The sequence below is a fragment of the Neopsephotus bourkii genome, unplaced genomic scaffold (genome assembly GCF_033783945.1).
Source record: "Neopsephotus bourkii isolate Nb327-2 ecotype Australia unplaced genomic scaffold, CSIRO-AGI_Nbou_v1 NB_256, whole genome shotgun sequence".
NCBI classification, from domain to species: domain Eukaryota; kingdom Metazoa; phylum Chordata; class Aves; order Psittaciformes; family Psittacidae; genus Neopsephotus; species Neopsephotus bourkii.
This window is the reverse complement of record NW_026900765.1, coordinates 1975044-1994627: the sequence shown is the minus strand read 5'-3', so window position 1 is coordinate 1994627 and position 19584 is coordinate 1975044. Positions and strand designations below refer to the sequence as shown.

Here is a 19584-nt window from a genome sequence, read left to right as displayed (position 1 = left end):
GCTAGGCCGCGGCGTGGGCGAGCGGGCCGGGCCCAGCCGAGCCGAGCCGAGGCGAGCCGACCCCACCCCACCCCACCCCACCCGACACGACCCTCCTCACCCCACCCGACACGACGCTCCCCAGGGCCCGCGTGGCTGCCTGGAGTGGGGAGGAAGGCCCCGGTGTGGTCCCGGCCGCTGCTGTCGCCATGTGGCCTGAGCCGGCTTCCGCCTACCCCTGGGAATGCCTGCGCAGTGTGCGGGCTCTCGGCGACAGGTCTGTGTGATGAGAGTGAAGACCTGCTTTACGAAGATAAACTATCTTTAGGGAGGCGCTACGCAATGGTCGACGTGTGCTTCGCTTCAACATCCTGAAATGGAGTGTAGTATCGTTATTGTATCGTGTCACTGAAGTTTTGCAGGTGATTCTAGTAGACCTACCAAAGTCTCGGTTGCCTCCTGGTTAGCAAGCATACGGTGTTGCCCTGTCGCTTTGGAGGTACTGTTAATGACAAATGACAGGGTTAGAGCTAACTTTTCCCAGTTCAGCTAGAAGTCTGATGTTTCATGTTTCTTTCAGACTTTTTTATTCTTCTCTACATTGTGAATTAAATTAGTTAAGTGTATTTAACTTGTGATGGGTTTTGACTACACATTTGCAAATAATAGTGTATGGTAAGTCTGACACAACCAAACCAGCCTCTTTAAACTGTTGCTGCAGTGCCTGAAGAGTAGATTTCAGTCCTGTTGGGTATGTGTTGTATTAGATTCTGCAGATGGCATTGTGCAGTTCCAGGATTCCTAGATAATTTACAGTATGGTTAAAGTTGCTGTTTGTCATCAGCCGAATCAAAATGACAGGTTATACAAGCATGCTCAGTTTCTACGTATATTTAAGGTAAGTTTCATATTCTAGGCGTATAATAACTCTGATGGAGATTGGTTTGCAAGTCAAGGATTAAGAGAGAAGGTAGCCTGTTTGTCAGAAAAAAATGTAGCTTGATATTACATAAAATACAGGTGTATTATAAACTTTTGGTCCTTGCTATTAAAAGTGTAGTCAAACGTGAGTGATTTAATACTGAAGTGTGCCAGTGAATCACCAAAAAAGCCTTTTTTGTCTTTTTCCATAAAAAAAATTTGTTGTTGAAGCAGAGATTTTTATTTTTTTTTGTTGACCACATTCAGGTGGTGATTAATGGTCTTTCACCAAAGAGATACTCAGGTAACGAGGGATTAGGACAGGAGTATTATTTGACTGAGGAGTGACCAAACAGTCTTTCAGAAAGATAGAATACAACGAGTTTCTGTACAAAAGACTGAAAAAATTGGTAAAGACAGTGAGGACGCTGTTCCTTCTCATAGTTCAAGCACCACCTTATCCTAAGAGGAAACTAAAAGATTTTAGGTTTTCAGGAGGTGAGAGCTTTCATCAGAGCTTGGTTAAAAAGTAGGCACTCTCTAATAAGAAGTTCATCTGAGATGTGTAAGGTAGTACAGAGACTGAAGTCATGGATGCCACCTCATCAAGAGAGACAGAAGGTCAGGCTGGCTAACAGTCTGATGGAGGCCTCTTGTGACTAGGTTAAACAATTTTTTTCCATTTCCACACCTTTGTCTTCTCATAAGCACCAGAGCTGTATTAATTACTACAGTGATTAGTCATAATACCTGAAATACTTATTTTCTTTATGAATACCTGGATATCTGCTGTTTATTTATTACTGAGATGCCTTTAAAGAACATATTTTACTGTGTCATGGTTTAAGCCCACGTGGTAACTCAGTACCATGCAGCTGCTTGATCACTCCCCCCTTTTTTTCCCCACCCTGCTCCTAGGGTATGAGAATCGAAAGCATGTAACTCCCACATGTTGAGATAAGAACAGTCCAGTAACTAAGGTATAATGCAAAACTACTACTCCTACCACCAATAACAATAATGGTAAGGGAAATAACAAGGGGAAAGAATACAATTGCTCAACACCCACCCACCAATAAGCAGCCCAACCCGAGCAGCGATCTGAGCCTTCTGGATAACTACCCCCAGTTTATATACTGGGCATGATATGCTGTGGTATGGAATACCTCTTTGGGCTAGTTTGGGTCAGGTGTCCTGTCTCTGCTTCCTCCTGGCTTACTGTGCCCCTCCTCACTGGCAGAGCATGAGACTGAAAATGTCCTTGGTTGGGGTAAATATTACTAAGCAATAACTAAAAACATCTGTGTTATTAGCATTGTTCTCAGGCTAAAGTTGAAAATGCAGCACTGCGGCTGCTACTGAGAAGGAGAAAGATGAGTGCTATTGCTGAACCCAGGACATACTGCTAAGAAATATTTAGCTTCTAATAAAGGTGAAATGGAATTTGAGCATAAATAGTGATTTTAGAAAGTCTGATGTTTTAAACAGTTTTCTTTAGTGTTCTTCCAGTTTGCTAAAGGGAAGATTTATTGTAATTACAAAGTGGCCCTATTAAGGTGCACTTTTAGCATTCTGCAGTCAACCTATACTAGGCACCCTACAGATTTCTTACCCCATTAGGCCATATGAAATAGGCATGGTGGTACTTGTTGCAGAAAGAACTTTGTCACCCTTGTATAGCTGATAACTTGTTTGTCTTAGCTGGATTTGTGGTAGTTCTGTGTAAGGCCTTGTAAATTCATCTGTATTATACTGTAGTTCTGGTTTTAACTCAGGTTTTAATTCTGGCAAAAGCATGCTTCTGCTCTTAACTAATATATAATGAACTATAATGGCCTGTTGTATGATGGAGTCTTAAATCCTAGGATGATAGATTTCAAGATTTTTTTACCAGTTCATATTTTGTTTACAGGAAGAACAAATAGCTTGAGACCAGTGTTTCTCAGTAACAAACCGTTGTCTTGATAAATCTTTCAAGTCAAATTACCTTCATTTTCTTTACATCCTGTTATGTATTTGATACCAGTAACTAAGAAAACAAATAGTTATCAGTGTCCAAAACTTACTTGTGCTGGAGTGTCTACAGCATTCCTATACTCTGTATTGTCCTAGAAATAAGTTGCACACCATCTGCTTTGTACACGTAAGATATACTTCCTTAGTTTATTTCTGAATGGAAAGGATAATTACTTACCGTTTGAGTAGGTAGCATCAGTTCAGTTTAATTCAATGGCAGGAGTTGTTCTGGTGTTACTGTCCTGGTAAAAACAAACAAAAAACCCCTCTTAATGGGAAGTTTTGTGAGTACAATGTGAACATCTAGGGTTTGATTCCAGTATTATAATGAAATATAGTGCATATATGTTTCAAAATTAAAGGACACTTAAAGGGGTAATGCTTTAACTTGCAACCAGTGAAACTTCAGAGTTGAATATTGTGAACAATTATAATTTGATTAAAGAATATTGCCTCCATGAAGCAACATGCTCCTAACTGTAGTGATCTAATACAAAGACTGAAAATGTCATACTGTTTAGGTGGCTGTATGAATGGGATCTGAAATTCCTGTACAGTGGTAAGCATGCTGGATAAAAATAAGAGGGAATTGCAGTTGTTGTGATGAGGTGAAATAGAAAAGTATAAGAAATAATTAATAATTATTCTGCTATTCACAGGTTAATTAATTTAGACATTCTATTCATAATTTATCTTTCCATGTAAAGTTGCTTGGATTGGTGCAGCAGGTTCAGAAACTCACATTATCTCCATTTTTAACAACATTTATTGTGCCAAAAATGTATAAATCTTCTTTTTCTCTAGTTTCATGTATAGCTAGGTAGTAACAGAAAAAAGCAAGACCTTGGCAGTACCAGTGTTTGGCAAAGTCCACTAATTATAAGAAGCCATCATCTTCCTGCTGGCAAATAATGTGGTACAGTTTCAGCTTGACTGCATGACTGAAAAATTAGGATTGGAAAAGAGTTAAAAAATGCAAATGTTTTTGTAATTCAGACATCCCAATTCCTGTATGGCATTATTGCATTTTTATTTCTGTACCCAAGGAAGAGTGGGGTGGGAGGTGGGGAAAATAAAAGACTGCACTAAGTTAGAACAAAGTGAAATAGTGAAGACCAGATTTTTTGAAAAGAAGAGGAAAATGCCGTATTTTTTACAATTGTCTACTTACCATGTTCTTTTCTACAAAGGAAACGTAGAGTAAAACCATTTGATTTTGCAATTATTATGTATTCATAGAATTATAGACTGGTTTGGGTTGTAAGGGATCTAAAGATCATCTACTTCCAACCCCCCCTGCCATAGGCAGGGAGGACTCACAGTAGACTGCGTCGGCCAAGGCTCTGCGCAGCCTGGCCTTGCACACTGCCAGGGATTGACTGCATATGATCAGTGATTTTGCAGGGTTTATACTGAGCCTAATTGTATTCTCATCTGGTATTCAATTTTATAATTCAGGCTGAAGGGATCTTTTTTTTTTTTTTTTTTCCCAACTATTTTCTTATATGTTTCCTATTTTAAAAGCTTTCTAAATTTTCAGGCGTCTTGTCACAGAATAGCTTTGGAAGTTAAGCTTTTCTGGAAATGCTAGATGGCAGCACATAATCATCAGCTGCCATGGACAAGGGAAGTGTAAAGGGAGTTAACTCATGTTTAATGTGAAAAATGATTGTTGTTGATCAACAATATACAGCTGGGGGCAGAGTTTGGTTGTGTTGGGTTTGGGGTTTCTTTTAATTTTAGAACATGTACTTCTTAAATGATGTTCTGTTCTCACAGTCATGCTCTGCTAGCAATATTATAAACAGTACCTCTCTGCCCTTCTTTTTTCATTTCTTTGTTTTAATTTTCTTGCGACTAACTCAAGGAATTAAGCTGCAGAAAGCCCATGAAGGTGATGCAAATTATGCCTGTATGAATTGTTCTAAAAATAAGTATTCTAATGCATGTCTACCTAAGTGTTGTAATGGCTGAAGCTGAATATTAGTAGGCAAGTATAAATTTTCTCGGACTTGAGTGGTTTTTAATGTCTGTGGACATACAAATTTAGTTTGCTAAACTTGTTTGGGAATGGAATTGATATCAGGTGACTTTTTGTCTTGAATTTATTTTTAATAATCACTTGCATGCATCCAAATTAATTTCTCTCTATAAAAAAATGTTATGGATCTCTTGTTGAATTAAAGAGATTGAACTTTATTTACAAAACTGTGGGGTTTAGAAAATTAAAGCTGATGTCTACAAAATGCTTGTCAGCCACAGCTGTTAGCTTGCTTTTTTTTTTTCCCTAAAAGGTAGAGTGAAGATAAAATGTATCTTCAGAGCAATATGTGTGCACACACATCTTTCAGTTGGCTAAACAAAGTGCAGATTTCAAAAATGTAGGGAGCTTAATAGAGAAGCTCAAGGTGGGGGATTCCAGTCAGGTAGTGGTTTGGGTACCGACGCTTTGTGTTGTGATGCTCAGGCCCTTTTACTCTTCAGATTTAGCACTGCATCCTGACCCGGTTTGCAATTTAGATGAATGACATAATCAGAAAGCAATCTGGACATGTGGCTGATGATTTATGCTGGTGTACAGCAAAGTCAAAGATGGATAACATGTCTGATTATGAAAAAAAACCAACCCAAAACAGAAGAAAGCCATGGGGAATAATCTTACTTGTGAAGAAAACTGGCAGCCTCTTAAAAGTCTGAAGTGGCAGTCCAGGTTTTATCTGTAACTGTGAAACTTACCATAGTGCAACCAAAAGTAAATGTGTATTTGTAGATGCTTGTATAAAGCTTGGATTGGCCTGGTGTAGCATGGGTAGGTGTGTTTGTCATTAGGTGGTCAGACACAGCTAAGATAACAAAAGTAAATAGAAAAACAGTAACTGAACTTGAATTTATACATACCTTCACTCACAAACTGCTGAAAGGCCAACTGCATTTTTTAACATTGAAAGGCCTTTCGTATAAAGCTTTTTGTGAAGAATTTGTTGCTTTGTGGTGTATCAGACACATGCAACATTCCCCCAAAGGACTGTGATTCTCTGACTGTAGCAGTTGGACTTACTGCTTCTGAAGCTGGGGCTTCTCACTCTCTTTTCTCCTCACACATTCCCACCACATAGTCCTGCCTCCTTCTTCTGTGAGCAGAATAAGTTTTTTGCTAGGGTAGATCTCTGCAACTAATTTAAGGTAGCAGGGTCTAACAGGCTGTGAGAGCAGCAGGAAAAAGGGACCACGGATGGATGGGAGAGGCTTGGAGGAGGGGTATAGACAGATTGTCCCTCTTCCACCTCAGTGAGTTGTTCAGTTGGTTTGTGGCACTGGTAGTACTGTGGTATTCTTTGCTACTTAAATGTTTATCTTAAAATAGTGTCTTTTCTCTGAAATAACGTTTGGGGAGGGTGTGCAACCACCAAAACCCAAATTAGAATGAATATATGATGTGCAGCTATGTTGTCCAGCAGGTGTTTATGTTACATAAGTTAACTATTTGTCACAGCTATAAGGGCAGGAGAACTAGAGAGTTGAAAGAGGAAAACAAAGGAGCCTTTTATTTGTCTGGTCTTGATAACGTTACATAATGAGTTCATTGGAGAGTGACTGCAAATCAGAAGAGCCCTTAAAATAAGTTGCAGTCCAGGAATATGTAAAGCAAAATGCAATTTTTCAGGACTTGTATTTCCCACATGAATTAGAGAAATGAATACTTAGGCCTTCCTTCCTGAATTTTCTTTAAAATTGCATTTCACTATCATGAACAAGCAGATGTGAGCATTAATATTTTAGTGCATCGTATCCAAATGGCTAGCATTGCCTGAGATACATTTTGATATTTTTAAGTGCGTTCCTGGATATTCTTTACCAGTGATAAAGAATCCTAGATGGAAACTTTCAAAATAACAATGACTGAGTGCTGTAGGCATTACGGTGTTTAAAGTGGTTTGAAATGCTAGGCTGTTAGCCCAGTGAGGTGATCCAGGCTTCTCTGGGGAGATACTTGACCAGTTACCTGGTATTGAACTGAGCTGTGGGATGTCCTGTTGCTCATAATTCAAAATACCATGCTGTCTTTCAAGGCATGCCTCTGTCTGATGGGAAAAAGGCTTCCATTTTTGTTAAATGGTTTAGTTGTTAGAAAACTTTCTAGCAGTTGAAAACTTTTTAGCAGTAGTTTCTAGTAGTGTATGGGTTCCCTCAGTCTGAGATGAGTTGAATCCTGAATGACCAGCAGAGTGCACTAATCACAAATACTAACACTAATGCTGGGGCTACTGTCCGGCAAAGAAGGGAGATTTTATGGGGTCAGGTGAGCCTGGTCATGTATTTCACCAGTGGGAGCATTTCCATAGGAAAAGGCCTTGGCAGTGCTCCAAAAGCTGCTTATCCAACAATTAATATAAAATGTGTGAGTTCCCTCAAAGGTAATATTGGAACTCAGAACTCTTTACCCCTGAGGAAACTCTTGCTGGTCTACAGGTGAGTTCCCTTTTGTTAGTCTTGGACTTAAGAGCCTTGTTTATTCCAGCACCTATCCAGCATGCTGGTCAAGCTATCCTCTTGAAGTGGAAGCATTTGTCCAGACTCCCTCAGATTGAAGAAGGTCTGTAATGTTAGGCTTTTCAGTCCTGGTAAGCACCCCCACCTCTAGACTGTTATTCATGTACCAGTTTACCTGGTGGACATGAGTTCTGGCACCGTTCTGAGCTATCTGCCAATATGGTTAAACTCTGAGAGATATGTTCTCTCTCTTAGGCAACTTAAGTCAGCTTTGATTCATCTGTGACCACTACAAAATTATTCTTTAGGTAAGGTGGTTAGCACTTTGATGCATTTGAAAAAGTACAGGTGCCTAGGATGATCTGTGGTCAGAATTGAAGCTGTGTCTGAATTCTGGCACTGCCAAGATCCGTATATCCCTGACTTGCACATGCTCTTACAGGCTTCCTTGAAGCTGGTCATGCAGTCTCTTACGCGTCACTAAAATCTGTCTAAAGTCTTTGAAAAAGCATATAAACAAGTTAGGAGAACTGAGTAAAAGAAAAAGCTGTACACAGTTCAAAACCAAATAGCTGATCTTTTCCATCAGTTTATTTCTGAGTATGCTGGTAAATGAGTTTTTTTTTTTTTTTTTTTCCTGTAAATTACAAATCTGTACAAAGTTAGAAAGCGAACAGGACTTTGAACTCTGGAATACTTGGCAGCAGTTGCTTTAGCTCTATGGAAATGCATGTAAAAATTCTTGCATTACTTTTGTTACAAATAATTCTAAGCACAACAGTTTCTTGAAGGAGAAGAAAATTGTGCTCGATTGGGCTTGAATTCTGCTTAAAACAGTTTGAGTGTTAAATTACTGACATTCTTTTACAGACCATATAAATGTCCTAAGGAAAAGGTCTTTTGAAAGCTTATGAGATTTCCAAACTTATACTCTGTGAGATAGAATTCTGAGGAATTGTGGTTTTTCTTTTTTTTTTTTTTTTTTCCCTAGGAACTGTTCCAGCAGCTGTTTCTAAAGTTTCTAGAGTTGCCACATCATCACTTATACTAATTTGAACAGCAAATTCTGATCTTGTATTCACACAGATTTTGTTTCAGCAGATTGCTGAAGCAATTAAACATGTCAGACTATGCAGTTTTTTGCCTCTGACAATATTGCATACAGCCATTGTCAAACTACTGTACTTCAGGAGAGAAATGAAAACTTTTCCTTAGCTCGAGTGGTTTTTATAAAGTGTGTGTGGTAGGCCACGTAGACTAGTAAGATGCTTGCTCTCATAAAACAAAACATCTGTGGTTCCTTGGTGTGGTAGTGTACAGTAATGAAAAAAACATGCAAACATGGTCATGGGAAACTCTGCAACTTTTATTTTAAAAGAACTCTGAGATACTTGCCATACACAATGTAGTGCTTTATCAGATGTAACTTATGGGTATATATTCATACATTAAAATTCAGTTTGTAAAAACAGTTTTAGTAGGGTAAACATGCTTAATTTCTTACTGCTGTCATTGCACATATTTGCATTGCAGGGCCTGAAGCTTGCTGCTAAATGAAGAAGGAAGCAAGGCTGAAATGAGTGTAGAAGGGAAAGGGTGGTGCTGGATTTTTTCCTAATAGAATTTGATTGCTTGGGGGACTGTGACTTCTAGAAATAGAATAGTAATCAGTTGTGGATTCATTGAGAATTACCAGTTGGTATAAAAATGGTAAAGTTTCTTTCAGTTATCTTTGATGTGGAGGTCAGTAGTCTAAAGCATTTAATGGAAAAGGTTTTTAGTTTTTAGCACAAAAGTGGCCATTTACTAAATTGAGACTTTTTGATTATCCATTAAAGGATATAAGAGAAAGAGATTTTAAATTCTCATACTGTTTTTATATGAAAAACAAAAATAGCATTACATTATTTCTGTTGCAAAGATGGTTCGCAATGATACATATTTGTTTGTATGGCATTTAATACCATACAAAGCTAACTACATAGAATGTAAATCAGTTGCCATTTCTTTTTAGAATGTAAATATTCTGTTCTTTTTTATTCTGGTGTATTTTCTGTCATGTGGTCACATGAGTGACAACAGAAAAGCGTGACTTTAATTTTTGTGTTAAGTAAACAGGTCAAAACTGTGTCACAGTATCACAGTATGCTGGAGGAAGGGACCTCAAAAGATCACCTAGTCCAATCCCCCTGCCGGAGCAGGAACACCTAGATAAGTTTACACAGGAATGTGTCCAGGTGGGTTTTGAATGTCTCCAGAGAAGGAGACTCCACAACCTCCCTGGGCAGCCTGTTCCAGTGTTCTGTCACCCTCACTGAGAAGAAGTTTCTTCTCAAGTTTAAGTGGAACCTCTTGTGTTCCAGTTTGTACCCATTACCCCTTGTCCTATCATTGTTTGCCACTGAGAAGAGCCTGGCTCCATCCTCGTGACACTCCCCCTTTATATATTTATATACACTAATAAGGTCACCCCTCAGTCTCCTCCAAACTATAGTGACCCAGCTCCCTCAGTCTCCACTCCCTTAATCATCTTAGTTGCCCTGCGCTGGACTCTCTCCAGCAGGTCCCTGTCCTTGAACTGAGGGGCCCAGAACTGGACACAATATTCCAGATGAGGTCTCACCAGGGCAGAGTAGAGGGGAAGGAGGACCTCTCTCGACCTACTAACCACCCCCCTTCTAATACACCCCAGGATGCCATTGGCCTTCTTGGCCACAAGGGCACAGTGTTGGCTCATGGTCATCCTAGGACCCCCAGGTCCCTCTCCCCTACACTGCTCTCTAACAGGTCGTTCCCCAACCTATACTGGAACCTGGGGTTGTTGCTGCCCATATGAAGGACTCTACACTTTCCCTTGTTATATTTCATCAAGTTATTCCCTGCCCAACTCTCCAGCCTGTCCAGGTCCCTCTGGATGGCAGCACAGCCTTCTGGCGTGTCGGCCACCCCTCCCAGCTTAGTGTCATCAGCAAACTTGCTGATAGTACACTCAATTCCCTCATCTAAGTCATTGATGAATATATTAAATAATACTGGTCCCAGTACCGACCCTTGAGGCACTCCACTAGATACGGGCCTCCAACTAGACTCCGCCCCATAGACTACAACTCTCTGGCTTCTCTCCTTCAGCCAGTTCACAGTCCACCTCACTACCTGATCATCCAGGGTCCATCAGAGTATTTGTGTAATGCATCTTAGAGAACTTCCATTTAAATCACCACTAAGCTTGATATCGAGATCTTCATGACAGCAAAAATACGCTAGCAGCAGTAATTCACAAGTTTTAAGTTTGGGCGTACTATTTAGAGATCTGGTTGGATACATTCAGTTGTGCTGGAAGCTACTTTATTGTATGTTTGTAGACTTGCTTGAATTCTTTTTGTCTGTGGTCAAGCAAACATTGGATTTCAAGTAGCTCTCAGCAGCTGAATTGGACAACTGTCATTTTAAGATAGTGTTTTATAGCTGTTTGGTAGAGTGAGAAGCTAGATTGCAATGTCTTTAAAATTGATACAACAAAAGAAGAGTTGAATCTCAAATATTCTTTTACCTGACTATGAGCAGAAATGAATAGTATTCCAGTAGGAGCAGGAGCTCAGACTGAGGAGTAAAATGTGAGGAACTTTTTGTTTCATATTTTTAATGAGATGTATAGAATATTGTGATTTGATACAGATAATATTTTAATGAGTCAAATGTTGGAATTAGGGCTTGTTTTTTCTCCTGAAAAATACTGTGTTAAGGTAATGTGCAAATGTAAGCAGTGAATCTGGAATAGCTTTTTGTTTGGAAGCTGTTTTAGAAAAAGAATGCCATCTTATGATTTGGCTTACTCAGTGTCCAAATAAACATTATAATGAGAATAAGCCAGTTTCAAATAAAAATCTCCGAATATGGCTTAATATTACTATAAAATTATGTACATTCCTTAATTTTTTATTTTTGTGCAGTTCGAAGTTCATTTCCGTAGATTCTGACCTTGATAATTTCAATAGAGAATGAAAATAACTAGCAAAATAAAATATGCCAATGGAAAGCGAAACTTACTCGCCAGGATATAAATGTTAGTATTCTTTAAACTAAAAATATTGAAATAGCATTTATTTTGTCTTGAAAAAAAAAGTTTACAAGAAAGCCCATGCCATTTAAAGAAAATAAATTATTTAAAGCTAATGGTGTAGCAAGGCAAGCAGAAATGAGATTTTTGAGCAATGCATACAGTATGTTACTGGCATGTAAATACCAGAAAATGCTGAGTATGAGTATCTGAGTCTCTAAGTGGTTGGGAGAACATTTTCCTTTGAATTTGTAGCCATTACAATGTGCCAAGTAGACAGCATCACAATTCTTACTGTGGTAGCAGGTTGCTTTCATTATTTTCAGAATCATCTATATCCTTGGTTTCTACCTAGGGGTACGGAGGGAGCTGGCAGAAGTGCTTGCAGAGCCACTTTCAATCGTTTCTCCACAGCTCTGGCTAACCAGGGAGGTCCCAGTTGACAAAAAGTTCCCAAATGTGACACCCATTTACCAAAAGGGCTGGAAGGAGGATCTGGGTATCTACAGGCCTGTCAGTCTGAACTTGGTGCTGGGGAAGGTCATGGTTCAGGTCATCTTAAGTGCCATCACACAGCATGTACACGGCAGCCAGGTGTTCAAGCCATGTCAGCATGGGCTTATGAAAGCAGGTCCTGCTTGGCTAACCTGGTCTCCTTCTGTGAGCAGGTGACCCGCTTATTGGATGAAGGAAATGCTGTGGATGTTTTCTACCTAGACTTTAGTAAAGTCTTCGACACAGTTTCCCACAGCGTACTCCTATTGAAACTGGCTGTTCATGGCTTGGACAGACATACTCTTTGCTGGGTAAAAGCTGTCTGGATGGCCTGGCCCAAAGAGTGGTGATGAATGGAGTTAAATCCAGTTGGTGGCTGTTCACAAGTGGTGCTCCCCAGGGCTCAGTACTGGTGCCAGTTCTGTTTAATATCTGTATCAGTGGTCTAGAGGAGGGAATCAAGTGCACCCTCAGTCACTTTGCACATGACACCATTTGGGCAGGAGTGTTTATCTGCTGAAGGAGAGGAAGGCTCTGCAGAGGGATCTGGACAGGCTGGATCAATGAGCTGTGGCCAGTGGTGTGAGGTTCAACAAGGCAAAATGCCGAGTCCTGCCCTTGGGCCACAACAACTTCATGCAACACAAAGGGCTTGGGGAAGAGTGCCTGGAAAGTTGCACTGGACCCAGGAGTGCTGACTGACATGGAACAAATTCAGAGGAGGGTCACGAGGATGATCAGGGGGCTGGAGCACCTCCTCTATGAAGATACCCTGAGAAAGTTGGGGCTGTTCAGCCTGGAGAAGAGAAGGCTGCGTGGAGACCTCATAGCAGCCTTCCAGTATCTGAAGGGGGGCTATAGTGATGCTGGAGGGACTCTTCATTAGGGACTGTGATGGTAGGACAAGGAGTAACAGGTAAAAACTTAAACAGGGGAAGTTTAGATTGGGTATAAGGAAGAAGTTCTTTACTGTAAGGATGGTGAGGCACTGGAATGGGTTGCCCAGGGAGGTTGTGAATGCTCCATCCCTGGCGGTGTTCAAGGCCAGGCTGGAAAAAGCTGTTGGTGGCATGGTTTAGTGTGAGGTGTCCCTGCCCATGGCAGGGGGGTTGGAACTTGATAATCTTAAGGTCCTTTCTAACCCTAACTACTCTATGATTCTGTCTTCCATATGAGTACCCTAGCGCAGCAGGCTGGTATTCTTAAAGCTGGAGACGAGCATCTTTGTTGTCATTTGAAAATTAATCTTGATGTTTTAGTATATGCCAAAGCACGCTTGCATGCTCATCTGAGACAGTATGGGAGTTGACATGCTGTCTGGCTGTATGATATTGGAGGCATGTTGGGGAGGGATGAATCATCCATGAATGCCAAAGTCATGTAGTTCCTTTAAAGTGAAGTGTAGCATGCAAAGGACAAATGGTTGGCTTGAAGAATGGCACACAGATCCTTGGAAATGCACATTTGATCAGGTGCAATTTACTAGCCTGCTATTTTGAAGCTCATGGGGATCAGCAAGGCCAAGTGCAAGGTCCTGCACCTTGGTCAGGGCAAGCCCCAATACCGATACAGGCTAGTAGATGGAGAGATTGAGACCACCCCAGATGAGAAGGCCTTGGGGGCACCAGTGAATGAAAAACTGAACATGAGCTGGCAATGTGCGCTTGCAGCCTGGAAAGCCAGCTGTAGCCTGGGCTGTATCAAAAGGAGCGTGACCAGCAGGCTGAGGGAGGTGATTCTGCCTCTCTACTCTGCTGTGGTTAGATCTCACGTGGAGTACAGCATCCCAGCTCTGGTGTACTTGGCACATGAAAGACATGGACCTGTTAGGGAGGGTCCAGAGGAGAGCCACAGAAATGACCAGGGTACTGGAGCAATTCTGCTATAAGGAAGGACTGAGAGAGTTGGGGCTGTTCAGCCAAGAGAAGGCTCCAGTGAGACCTTATTGCGGCCTTTGAGTAAGTATGTGGGGCTTATGAGAAAGCTTGTGACAGACTTTTTAGAAGGGCCTGTAGCGATAGGGGAAGGGGTAGTGGTTTTAAACTGAACTGAAAGAGGATAGATTTAAATTAGACATAAGGAAGACATTTTTTTACAATGAGGTTGCTGAAACACTGGAACGGGTTGCTCAGAGAGGTGGTAGACTCATCCGTGGAAATATTCAACGTCTGGTTGCATGGGGCTCTGAGCAGCCTGACCTAGTTGAAGATGTGCTGGCTTATCGCGGGGAGGGGGTGGACTACATGACCTCTAAAGGTTTTTTCCAACCCAAAGTATTCTATGATTCTGTGAATATTAAACTGTCAAGTGCTATATGGAAGTGAATGTAAATGAGGGAAGGCAGAGAAGAATATAAAGAAAGCAGCATATATTTACAGTTTGCCAGTGTTTATTCACTCTTAACCATTGCCCTCTTGTAAACATTCCTACTCGGCACTTTCTCAAGTGTCTGATACTCTATGACTGAGACAATAAAACTGAGGCAGAATAAGGGAAAATGATCTGGTGCACGGGTTTGTCCTTGCAGCTGAGCTGTAGCTGGTTGTTCTTCAGTTGTGTCAGACAAAACCGTCCCTTGATGTTTTGGGGGTTAGGCAGACAGACTGTATTTAACTTGCATTTAAAGGGCTTGCTGATAGAGTAACAAGCAGTCAGAAGACAGTTCCAGCTCCTTGCTGGTCTTTAGGCTAATGCGGTTTGTGAGCTGTGGTCTTTAGACTAATGTGGTTTGTGAGTTGTGGTAAGTGAACGGTTGGTGAGTGTTCAACAGCATTACTCAGGCTTATTTTTAGGTAAAAATAGGTTAATTTTTAAAAAATATACGTTAACTAGAGTCATGATTTTTAAAATGCCCTCACAACACTGCTTTAAGTAAATCCTTTTGACTGTATCTTTAACAACTCTATAGTTCCTACAGAAAGTTGCCTATCTTACTTGAGGAAGTAGCAATCTGACAGTGCGTCTTTAAAGGAGGAAAAGAAAAATAGTAACAATCCCAAGCAAAAGCAATCACAGGACTCCTTTCGCCTCTCCCAGATCAATACTGAAAACACTGTTGTTTCATGTCTGGTTTTATGTGAAAGGTGTCATATCCAGTTTTGCCAGCATTCCTTTTCATGATAGCAGTTCAATTCTACTGGTTTGGATACTGTTTGTGGTTTGAATAATTAAAACAGAAAATACACACCTCTCATTTATTCATGTGTGTTAATCCTGATAATTCTTACATCACTAGTGTAGCTTCTGTGATTACTGGCTTCCTGTGAAATAAAGCATAAGGGGGCATGAAATTCACATGTGGTTTCTAGCTAAAGCTCTGGTCTAATTAAGAAATCCTAGACACAGAAATCATTGATGTGAGCTTGACTCTGTTGACTGCCTTTATTTCCACTGTCCCCTGCAACATTCCAAGGAAATATTTTTAGTGAAGTGCTAGCTGGCTGTTTCCAAACTCATGTCCAGCTGAACAGGGTTAGGAATTGCCTTTAGGTTGTCCTCTGTTTCGGAAGACTTGCGTAATTTTTATTTCCATGTAATGTCCTATGTGCCAATTTGTGTAATACAGCATCTTTGGGCTAGTTTATTAGAGTTATTTCTCATCTGTATGTTTACAACTACTGCTGTTCATTTAGAGTTTAGAAATGTGTGTAACCAGCTCATGATATCCTGGTTTGGACTTGAAAGCTTAAATGCTTTCTGAAGTACTACATAGAGCCTGACTCCATACAGTGAGACACTGACTGTGAAGCAGTAAATCCATTAAATTTTGGTCTTTGGCAACAAGCAAGTAATTCTAGACTAGCCTTTCTCCATCCCAGCTACCTGAGACATTTGAAATCGCTTTTCAAAACCTTTAGATGAAAATGATCTTTGCTAGCTGTCTGAGTATCCATTGTGCTTTTCACTTGGAGAAATTATGCCGGAAATGACAACTGTTCTCTATGCAGGAGGAAATACAGTGCTATATTGACAAAAGAAACTTGTATTTCAGTGCTTCAGTTTAGAAAGTGAAAAGAAAGCAGGAAGGAGGGATTGACAATAACTTACAAGGAGTGTGTGCATTAATTTTCCCCATGAGAAACATGGAAATGTGCCCAAGTGGGCACTGTGCTTTTCCCCATTCATCTTTAGTAACCCTTCTAAGGAGCCTGACAGTCTGAGTGCCCAGAGGATTGAGGAAATGCAGGAGTTTTTCTTTGTGGGTACCTCCAGCTAGTGATGGTACTTCAGCCTGCTTTGAGCTGCAGGGTGCTATATTTTAATCCAGAAGTTGCCTCATGTTCCATAAACTTGCCTACAATATCATTTGTTTGATGTATTGTGATATAATTCAGTGCACTTAATTCAAACCTGTTTGTATGTAGCTTAAGATGGCAAAGGTAAGACCAGTGCTACATTGGTATAGCACAGACTAGCTGAAGAAACTGTGTGCTCCTTAGCACTTCATGTGCTGGGATTTGATCTTTATACTAAATACAGGGATAGCTCAGTTATTGTGTTGTGGTTTGTTGTAGCCTCTCTGTGTCTCCTTATGTACATTCTCACTTTACTCTTTTGCCTTGCAACTCGGTAGCATTCACTTGCCTAAAGGGGAAACAGCTCAGGAAACTGATCTGGCTGAAAACTCATGGTTTTTTTATAAGTGTGGGGTGTGGGGGTTTTCCTACTTTGTAGTTATATATTTGTGTAAAACAGTCCTGCAGGGAACAACTGAACCATGATACTCCACATAGTTGAACTTTTGTTGTTCTTCCTGCCTTTACCTCCATATTTTTATAATGCAAATATATGAAGCTGTAATAAGTCTGACTGGCTATTTCCAGATATCTTGGCATGTATAAAATCCATACTGTAATATAGTGACTCTTTTCTAAAAAAAGGAAAAAGAAAGAAACGAAAATTGGCAATTCCTAGCTTTTCTGAAGAATCTAAAAATTGTTAGATCTTTCAAGCTGACATTCCAGACAATAAAGAGAAATATTTGTAATGAAGTTCCAGAAACAGTTTTTTCACTTAGGTTATTCACTCAAAAGATTATGTATTATTGTTAGTTCTGGCTAATATGTGATCCAGCTGCAGGTGTTCTGAATTTTTGAACTCTGTGTTGCCAAATAGCACCAAAAATTAACATTTAGAATACTCTGTTGCCATGGTAATTTCTTGGTTAGAAGATTGCCAAGGAACTATAAAATGAAACCAGTGCTTTTGATGTGCCCTAAAATAAGGAAAGGAAAGGAAAGGAGAAAGGAAAGGGGAAAGGAAAAAGGAAAGGAAAAGAAAAAGGATAGGAAAAGGGAAAATCCACTGAGAACTGAAACATTACTTAGTACAGTGTTTTTTCTTACAGGTATTGGAGAGGCCTTGAATACTCTACTTAAATATATTTCACTTTTTTTTTTTTTTTAACTGCATTTCTTGCTCTAGCATCTGTTGGTGTGTAATTGAAGCAACATGCGCAAATGGTTTTGGTGTGCTTTTAGTAGCTTTTTCCCTTTCTTCTTCCGCTCTGGTGCTTAAACTTGGGGGTGTTCAGAAGCAAGTTTCTTAATGTGGTAAAATCGAAACTCGGTTGTGTATCTTCGGGCACATACAAATATTTTTTTCCTTTTGCTTTCGGCTGTTTTGATCTTAAGGGATCAGACTCTCAACCTGCTAGTGTTTACTTGCTGCAACAGGGCTCCACTAGGAGAGACATCACCATATTGGGGAAGAGGAGGGAGGCCTCTATTTAGTGGGTGTGTGTTTGAATAACATTATAGATATTTCACAATGCTATGAACTTTTACAGTGAGTTTTTTCACTGGATAAGTTTAGGTGCAGTGTTCCTTGAGAACAGAATGGTTTGTCTTTTCTGGTTACTTGTACAAGAACTAGGACTAGACTGTGTGCTGGCATAAAGCAGAAGTGGATGAAGAAACTCTGGTCTGTCTAATGCTGGTTGTTTAAAGATGTAATAATTTAAGTGCATTATTGGATCAGGACCAAAATGTTCAGCACCTCGTGGGTTGAAGCCCAGGGAGAACAGTTGTATGTGCTTCATGCTGCTCAGAGGAAAAAGACATGACCATCAGTTTATTGGCTTTCATGAATTTTGGATAGCTGGGGCCACCTGCATAAGTAAACTTTTATTAACTTTGAGTTAAGAAGAATGTAAGACATTCAGTGTCTTTCAGGTATTTTCATGTACAGTACTAGTTTTTGTACATAGCAGCATAAAAAAAGCTTTTCATATTGTAAATATATGTAGTTCTAGTATTTCAGGGGTTTTGCATAGAATATATAAAAAAAGTAATGGGCAGAAACGTTATTGCTTATTTTTTCTCTTAATCTGTTGGCTTAATATTTTTTGAAGAATGGTGTGGTGTTTGTTTTTCAGTTATGAGTTTTTTGGTTAAACATAGTTGCTACTATAGTTCAGTCACGTACTTTTCTTGTTACATCTACAAATCTTTAGTCACACTTTCCTTTTTTTTTTTTTAATTGGCTGAACACTAGCTTGGTTTGGAGGCATGTTGCCTGTACAGACCTCAAAACAAGTTTCAGAAGTGGCCAACTATAACATTTTATTCTAATGTAGTGTTCCTTTGAGAACTTTGCTGCTGTTGTGTTAAAAATGTGAAGGCAAATACCTTTGACTAGTCATGTGGTTTCTAATTGTAATATTGTGCCTATACTGTTATGTCCGCATTGCTTTGTGTGTTTTTGTTGTCATCACCAATACGTGGATTGTTCATAGTGATTTAGAGTTTTGGAACCTAAACCAGAGTTTAGTTTGTTTTTATTTTTTTTTCATCTAAAAATACCTTAGGTTTCTCTTCAAGAAACATGAAAATATTCACAAAAGGGTTTTTTTTGCAGCAACTTAATTGTGTGGGAACTCTTAAAATGACTTTGTGTTCTATTACACGTGTTTATCTTGTATCATACACAGTAACAATGTCATATTAATTTTAAAGGGGTAATGTTAGTAATCAGAAACCCTTTCCAGTAAGACCAGCACTGAGTTAGGCCTGATTCAGCCCCTCCAAAGATTTTTGTAAGTTGAAATTAAGTATTCTGTATCTGTGATAGAAATGCCATCATTCAAACCAAACTTTTACAGAGAGGGAGGGGGGCGGAGAGGGGTGTAAACTTAGAGATCAAAGATATGATCAAGCAATCCTGTGTCAGTTTCTCTCCCTTTATTCCACCTGCTTGGGCATGCGAAAGGCTTGGACATGCGAAAGGCTTGGACATGATGAGGGTTGGGGAAGGCTTGACTGGACTGTCACACAAAGGGAACAATGTCTGGAAATGGTTATTCGCCCTTCAGGAGCCAGAGCAACCTGGAATAGGAAGGCAAAGTGGCTGAAGTTTTTGGTTTCTCCGTTCCTCAGTTTAAAATTCTGAGTTAAATACAGTTCTTGTGATGCCTTCAAACACACACTTGTTAGGTACATTGTTTTCTGGAAATCCCCTTGGTTTGACAGCAGTGAGTATCAAGAGGTATGAGCAAAGATCACTTTAGTGTAGGTAACAGCATTTCCTGTTATAATCCCCCTCAGTAACATACACTGCTTGGGCAAAGGCAAAGTGCAGGAGGTGATTTCTAGGCCTTGTCTGGCTCATAATCTGCTGTCCCATGC

The 19584-nt window shown here is 40.0% G+C and overlaps 1 protein-coding gene across 1 annotated transcript in view; it reads left to right on the top strand.

The window, feature by feature from the left end:
- The window catches only part of SRFBP1 (serum response factor binding protein 1), a 69340-nt gene that overhangs the window by 241 nt on the left and 49515 nt on the right, over positions 1-19584 (top strand). The gene's annotated exons all lie outside the window — the stretch shown is intronic.